Genomic DNA, 8,494 nt, shown 5'->3' with positions numbered 1-8,494 from the left:
AATGAAATAGAGGAACTGGAATTCAGAGACAAAACACAGTGAAGAATACTTTTACTTTTGCACAGGAATAGCAACTGGAGGCTCTGAATGAAGGGTGCCAGAATTTTCTTTTCTGAGAACAACTCTGAAATTCATATGCCCTCCATCACTGTGTATGTGGCAAAATTTTGGTATGACTGAGTCATCAAATGCCTTTGTTTGGTTTTGACTCTACCTTTACTATTTTAAGTATAATAAGACTAAAAGCTGGTGTGTTTTTTTGAGATAAATTTCCCTGAATAGATGATAAATTTCTTTTGAGTTGAAATGTTTTACTTTTCATATCACAAGTGGATGGGAGAGAGAAAACTTAATGAAAGGTTCAGGAGTTGAGATGAGAACTGGAAGAGATCATTCACCAAATACCATCATGGGCAAATGAGACTCAACTTGAGGATATTAATTGAATTTATTACTAATAAAATCACAGCAGGATAATGAGAAGTAAAATAAATCTTAAGAAAATATTTTCCCCCACCCCTCCCTCCTTCCCAAGTCTACCTCCACACCGAGAAGTGCATGGAGTCAGAGAAAGGGAGTTACAATCAATTAGTTCATTGCAAGTTTCTTCCACTGCTCAGGGAGAAGAGTCCTTGCCCTGCTCCAGCACGGGAATTTTCAACTTCATATTTGCCTTATTTCAATGTATAGCTGCTTTAACTTTTTTTTTTTTTTTTTTTTTTTTTTTTTTTTTCTATGGGAAAGTTGGTAGATTTTCTCCTCAGTATTCTTATACTTCAGGGTTTAGCTGGGATCTCAAAGTCAACTTCCTTCCAAGCAAACTTCCAGTCAAAAGATTTAATTTTTCAGTGCCACAGACATGTTCAAATAAAGGTGTGTAGTGAAACTCCTAAAAGGATTCAACTCTCCTTTAGTTCCAGATGAGCTTCAATAGCTTGAAAAGCGAGGCTGGTAAAACATGATTGCCTGCTTCAATGTTATTTGTTCCCCAGTGGTTTTCTGTTTGCTTGCATCCCAAGAAGGGATTCTCTCTAATCTCTGTTTCATCACACTGCAGAGTTGTCATCCAAGTCTGAAGTTGTACTATAGCTTTTATACTTGCTAGAAGTTGCATTCTGCAGTCAGGTGGAATACTTTGCTTTTATTGGTTTTGTTTCTCTTCATCTGACTCCACAAACCCTCATCAGTTGCAGAATTGAGCCTCATAAAGCTGAAAATTTGTGTATATAAATGGGCCCTGTCTGAAAGAATTTATGTAGGAGAGGGTCATACCTGCTAGATCTACAACAGTCACAGTAGCAAAGAATCACCGTGTCATTCAGAGATATGAATAAATGTTCACAGAGAACAGAATGATTTCTGTTTTCTGCTCACCACAGTGGTTTTCACTCAAATTCAGTAACAATCTTCATGGTTCAGGTAATCATCAGCTTACCTTTTCTGTGATGAAAGCTGGACACAGGCAGACTAAGTTTTGTAGCTGTAGGTTGAGAAGCAAACTTGGAACATCGTATCAATAAAGAAAATAAATGTAGTATGGAAATGAATATTTTTATTTTATTGCTGCTTTGAACTTGTGTGTCTGGTAGTATCTTCTATTTAACATGTATTGCCTAATCTATTTGAGCCCACAGTCTATTCCTGAAGAAAAAACCCCAGCAACCTCATCTTCAGAAATATTATAGGTTTGAACTGCACTTTGAAGAGGAACAATACAATTTGAGAAAGAAAGCAAAGGCACTGGAACTATCCATGCTGAGGAGAAACACTTTTGAATGACATCCTCTTGCTTCCCAGTTTCAGAAAAAAATGAAAAATAAATTAATGAACTGAAAACAGTGTGATTTTTTTCAAAACTTACATCTAAGTGGCTCTTAAATAAAGTAGTAGGTGGGAAAAAATAATTTAAAAGGAAAAACAGTTTGAGGGATGTCATTTGCCAAGTTCAATGCATCTATCATTTGTTTAAAAAAGTTGAAAATACTATATTTGGTATTTCACTCTTTAAGAAGAGGAGAAGGGGAAAAAAGCAAGGCTTTTTCTATCTTCCAATAGGCACGGAAGTTCTTATATCACTCTCTTACACATCTGTGTTCACATCATTTTTCTTGCTTTTGTGAGGAATTGGTCCTTGATGCGCAAGGAAATTTGCAGTTCGCTGAGGATACAGCAGAGGGTGCTGAGCCACCTCTAAAGAAACTCACTCCTCGCCTCTTTGGCGAAGGGAATTGAAACCGGCCTGGGCCCTTTCCGGATGGAACCTACATGGAAAGCTGCAGACGGTGAGAGGAGGAGCAAGGATGTGGAGTCCGAATGTGAAATACCAGAAAAGCACCCGAAGGAGAACAGCAAATGTGAAGAACTACATGAGGTCACTGGAAGTTAAAACTAACTCAGAATGTTCAGGGATGTGAAAGGTGAAAATGGAACCAGGGGTCAGTCATGCTGGGGAGGGTAAACAGTAGTGGTCTGAAGGAAAAAATTAATTTTGAAAATTTCTGGAGAGGACTTTGGCAATGCACAGTGAGTATTCAAGACTTCAGCATTAAGAAGCAGCAGCTGAAGCTGTGCTGTATAACTTTGAGAAACAGACTGAACTGACTTCCAGTTCTCAGTTTCTGTCTGCAGCTTTCTGGCCTTGAGGCATAAGAGGGCACTAATTTATCTTTTTCAGTTTTCTGGGAGAGAACACAAGTATATATTTCACTACAAGGGTGTTTTATGCACACACAGACAATAGCAGAGGATTTTATTACGAGACAGAATTGTGCTATTCATGCAATGGGGTCAGCACTCATGCTGAAGGTATCCTCTTGTTTGCATTATCATTGCCAACTTCAGCTTCATTTCACAGTCATCACATCTCCCTCACAAGGTGATGCTTATGCCATATAAGGCAGCATCATGTCTATTTATTCCTGTGTGACACAAAGGAAGTCTGTTGCAGACAAATGCTTGGTCTGTTAGACATAATACCTGATACTTGCCAAGGAGCATTTTCTACAATTGTGCCAATTAAAATGTGAAATTGCTACCACTTATTTTTGAACTCTCTTGTTCTGGCAGTCAGGAAAGAATGCCATAACTCATCAAGATGCAGCGCTGTCAGTTTATCTATGATAGGCCTATTTTCCGTCTAGAATTTAACCTACTCCTGACCTGAGGAAATGCAATTTGATAATTCTCTCCTGTGGTCTCTGTGTCAAAAATGCTGAGATACTTCAGTCTGTAGATCAGCTTTGTGTGCCTTTGGAGCACATGCTGTTTCCCATGGTTCAACTTGTTCTGTTGTGCCAGAGTCCTCCTGCAAATCTCTTCTGTGCAGATCAAAACTGCTGTGCAAACAGGAGGACACTGCTCATGTCCACACTGTAGTGTTTGGGATTCTTCCACATTGTGCCTTTAGGATTGCTGGTATCCCACCAGCTCCAGAAGGATTTATAACTGCTGTGACTAAATCATCTGCATCACTGGAACCTCTGACTGCTACAACATTTTGCAGGGAAACCTGCCTTTTGTAACAACAGGATGGACTTGCTGAGTGTCTCCATGGAAAAGGTTCTGCCCTGAGGATCCTTTGTCTCATGAATCACATGAGCTTTGGGCAACTCTTCCCTTCGTTACGTCTAAAGCTCTGATAATCTGTCCCTTGAAATGGTATTAAATGTTTGTCCTGAACTTTAATACTAAAGTAGTACCAGGGACTAGGGTGCCAGCTGGGTTTCTGGTACCTGGAGGGATGGGGAAAGAACAAACAGGAACAAAATAGAAAATCTGTGTGCTGACAAGGTGGGGAAGGACGTGACTTGACTGTGAAGTGTGAAAAACTTTTCAGTGTTAGGAGTCAATGAACAAGCTCTGTTAGCAAGTTACTCACAGTTTGCCACCAGCAAAACAGGAAAATCTTTCTGTTCTGCAAGTGGAGAGAGTTGCTTTCCTTTTTGACACACAGGACATGGGGAAGGTCTGTCACAGCCCCTGCCCCCAGCAAGCAGCAGCCCTCTGACCTTGCTGCCATAGAACTTTTCAAAAGCTACCAAATCTAGAAAAGATTGACTGTTCTACATCATGGTCCACCTTGCAAAACTCTAAAACCAGGCACTGGTGCTGCCAAGGCCCACATGTGAAAAAGCTCTGCAGAAAATGAGCAATGCTGAGAGGTTCCAGGTTACTCCTTGCACTCTGGAGAACCACCCCACACTGGCAATATTTTGTCCTAACCAACCCAGGGCCTCCCAGATAAAGGCACACAACACATTTCCTATCAGGGCAGTCTCCACAAGAAGATCAAGGTCTGTCTATTCCCATGTTAACACATCTGGAGGAAAATACACAAAAGAGAGGAGGAAATCAGTCCCACTAGACATTCCTAAAAGCTTTTTCTGGCCCCTGCCTTAACCGAGCACACATTTTAGCCATGTTTCACATCCTTGCCTAGCTCAGTGTTGAGCCAAACAGAAGCTGACTTTGGAGATGGTCGAAGTACATCTGTGTCTTTATGCATTTGGCTTTGCAGAATACGGTAAAAAAATAATATTTCAGCCATCTCCAGCTCCTCTGAGCTCAACCACTTTGAAACAGGCAGGACAGAGCTCCAAGAGTCATTGTGGGTGATGACAGGCAAGGCTTGGTGTGATGGGAATGAGGAACAGATGGGCCATTTGGGATTACCCAGACCAGTTTCGACTATGTTTTTGACCTAAGCCTGCACACAGGACCCAGCCTGGGAGGAGTCAGCTCTCAGGAGGTTACCTGTTACTGTCACCTGTAACATGGGAGCATTATAAATCAGGATGGTGCAGGAGAGAGGAAGAAAAACCTGGCTGGGAGATAGAGGGCAGGATAAAGGAAGGAGGAACAAAAGCAGCCACGAGTATCAAGGAATGTTTTTAATGTAAACTACATCCTTCTAATCTTGCTCCTTGTGTGTGCTCAGATGTTCATGTGTGTTCTTCTTTTTGCTGTTGCCCATACAATGTTAGCAGTAGAAGGTGTTTAAAGCAAAGAGAGACTGGAATACCTTAATGAGAGTTGCTTAAATGCCCCTAGCCAAGACTTCTACTGTTCTGTGTTCTGGTATCATTCTTGGCATAGATATGCAGACCTGCTTTGCCTTACCCATTGCTTTTATTGTAAGCACTGAATTGGGCATTTCCAGCTTTTTATGTATTTATTTATCTTTCTATTAGAATCTCTACAGTTCCTAGTAGTGGCAGGTCATATAGAAATTATGCAGTTTTTCTAACTAAGAAATAAATGAATAAGAAAGAAGGAAAATAACCTTTATAATGTAGAAGACTTGCATTTTCCACAAGTGTAGTGCAGTTACTGTTTCTTCTGATAGCATTTTACGGCTTACCAGTGGAGTCTATGTAGTGTGTGGGTAAAAATAACACAGCCTAGCCATGTTACAGCCCCATACATTAAATCTTTGCACAAAAAATAAAAATAGACCTCTAATTTGCCTATGTGAAATTACCAAGTTGCATTATTAGCATGAATGTAAAAAGCTTCTAGCACAGCATACGGTAAATACATTAGTGCTATGTTCCAGAAATCATCATTTTCCCAAGCTATAGTTCTTGCTGACATATGTGGTGGAAAGGCTAGTTTTGCCAACTGTCTGCTTCCTTCATATTCTCTGATTTTGGTGCAAGTTTAAAGCAATATGCTTAATAGCCTCAGTCTAGTACTTTGAAAAATTGCAATACCATCTATCTGTGTGGAAAGTCACATATCAATGACATTTGGTTGGCACAGTGGGTTTGGAGAAAAATGGCAAAGAAAACAGTTGGCACTGAATTTTGAGGAAAAAAAATCAGAAAATGAGTCTGTATGCCATAAACTCAAGTTTTATTTGCTCATATATCATTTTGTCAAGGTTTTCAATGGTTCTTGTGGAAAATGTGTAGCAGAAATATAAAGAAGCTTTTATACATAATAAGGATTTTCCCTTTAACCTAATTGGTGTTCTCCCAACCTATGCCATGCCCAAAATGCTGGGTAGCACAACATCATCATCCTAAAAGAGCTACATGAGCCCTCAAAGTAATTTCTCCGTTAAAGAGCCCATCCATGCACATTTTGCAGGGCTGTATGAGGCAGGAGGGGGTGTGCGTGGTGGCTGGATGCTTGCTGCTCTGCCATGAATGCACAGGGAGCTGTATCTTCACATGCTCAATAATGATGCCATGGTTGTAGATTTAGAGGAAAGCTGCTGTACATTCCCAGTTCAACTCCAACTGGAAACTGGCAAACCACAGTCCCTCCCCTTCGCACCATAAATCAGAGACAGCTAATAATAATTAATGCTAAGGCATCAGTCTGCTGGAGCATTTTTGCACACTGGATGAGACAGCAGCCTCTTGGGGTTCAGCAATGAGTTCAGAGCCTCTGCTGGGCTAGAATTGGCAGCTTCTGGCAGCCTTTGTAGGAGGGTGTGGAGGGGACAGAAAGTCGCCTCTGTGCTGGCACAGGGAAGCCTCTTTGGAGTCCTTACATAGTGGTGGCCCTGCAGTTCCCCTTGCAGAACACTCAGAATGACTTTCCTACAGGCTGTGATTAATCATTGTAACACTTCAGCAGTGAAATCTGTTCCCTGCATCCTGGCTCTGTAGCTCAGACCAAGGAGTGACTTCATAGGTATTTTTCATGTGTGCAAACATTTTATTGCCTCATTCAAGCCCTCTTTCTTGGAGGCAATCTTTGTTTCAAACTACTGTTCCCTTAAAACTCTTACCTCGGTTGTTAATGATGGGGCTGCAAATATTACCTCTAAAGAGAGAAGCTGTAAAATAAATGTCACAAATAGACATAGACTGTGTGTAAAACATACACACATTGAAAACCCTCCTGTTGTTTGCAATGGTTCATGCCTGCAGTGTTCCTTGAGAATCAGTTGAGAAAGATATAAATCAGAAAGTAGCTCCTGACAATATAATGCTGTTGGGGTAAGTGCAAATTTTCGACATGGATTGTTAATATGGCAACAGAGTGTTTGAAGGGCAAGAAAAATGTTTGAAGGAAGGGAATAGCTCTTGCAAGGCTCAGCTGTGCCTGTCAGAACTGTTAAAAGAGTCACAGTTTTTGCTAGGCAGTAAACTGGAATCCCTGCTGTGTTTCACTTAGTTTCCAAAATTCATAAATGCAGCCTGTTTCCAAAAAATTAATTAGCTTATGAGTAAGGGAAAAAAAAAAGCACAGAAGTTTGCATGGTGTGCTTTAGAGCTTTCTTGTGAGATGCTAATATATGTTTTATTTTACTTAATTGCTGCTCAACAGTTTTGAACTTTTTGAATATGCCATATGCAATGTCATATACTGCATAGTCACATTAAATGCAATATTGCTGTACTAGCTATATATTTTCCCCAACTCTATGAAGTGTTTAATCCACATTCTTTATACCCCAAGACAGTAAACTGTGACTCTTCAGAGAATAAAAATATCTTACATATTTTAAGCAGTGATAAGCAGATCCTGGAGGAACACATCAACACAGCACACGTAAAGCCAGGTCAGTGGGCACAGGGCAGATTTTGCCATGACAGAGCCTGGCATCCAGCAGTGAATTCACTCCAGCAGAGACAGCAAACAGCTTGTGAGCCACTGGTCTCCCTCTGACACCCCAAAACCACAGCCAGGCAGGGCAAAGCAACTCATGCGCCAAACCATCTGAGCAAGTGGGAATTTTATTCTTTAGGAAGCCCTTTGGGCAGGAGAGCTTTGGATACAACTTTGCTGCCAGCAGTCCCTTTTAAAATGGAGAAACAAGTCTCTTTTATACTGAGGGGTGAGAAAACATTTCTGTGGGAGTCAGGGAGGGGTGAAATGCTGCCAGCCACACTCAGAGTTCTTGCCCACATCCAGCGTTTTGGTGATTTAAAAAAGGGATATATGCATGTGTTTTGCAACACATTTCCTGTGTTGCCAAACTTCTCACAATCAGATCATTATGGCTGGGAAGGCAAGAAATACAAAGGTTTTCTCACCAATTATTATGGGTTATTTGTGAATTCTTTTCTGTAAACCTGACAGTATTTCTTGGGTAATACCAAATGTATCTTTGACTTCTGATTATTTAGTCTAACAGTAATTATTTTTTAAGAGAACAAAAAAAAAAAAAAAAAATACAACTCACTTAAACTTTACAATTTATTTAGAGAAGTCAGACTGAAAAAAAAAAGCCATACTAAACATGTACTATTTGCTAAACTAAGTATGTACTATTTGCTGTGTAAATACATAGCAGCTACATATATCCATTCTTGGGGTCCCAGTCATGCCTTGTTATGCTGTTCTGACATAAATATTTATGTGACATGTAACTCTGATATTTTTAACAGAGTCCTCCATGACTTTGCAGTAAACATTATGTGCAAACTGGGAGGGGAGGGAACAGCACTTATTAGTTTACCAGCGAGGGAAAGCCACCAGCTGGATGCAATAGTGTTCAGGCATGTAAAAATCCACGCCAGTGCAGCTTAGTCATATC

This window comes from Lonchura striata, chromosome 4 (assembly GCF_050655825.1).
Source record: "Lonchura striata isolate lonStrDom1 chromosome 4, ASM5065582v1, whole genome shotgun sequence".
In the NCBI taxonomy this organism is placed as follows: Eukaryota; Metazoa; Chordata; class Aves; order Passeriformes; family Estrildidae; genus Lonchura; species Lonchura striata.
Note: the sequence above shows the minus strand (reverse complement) of the source record.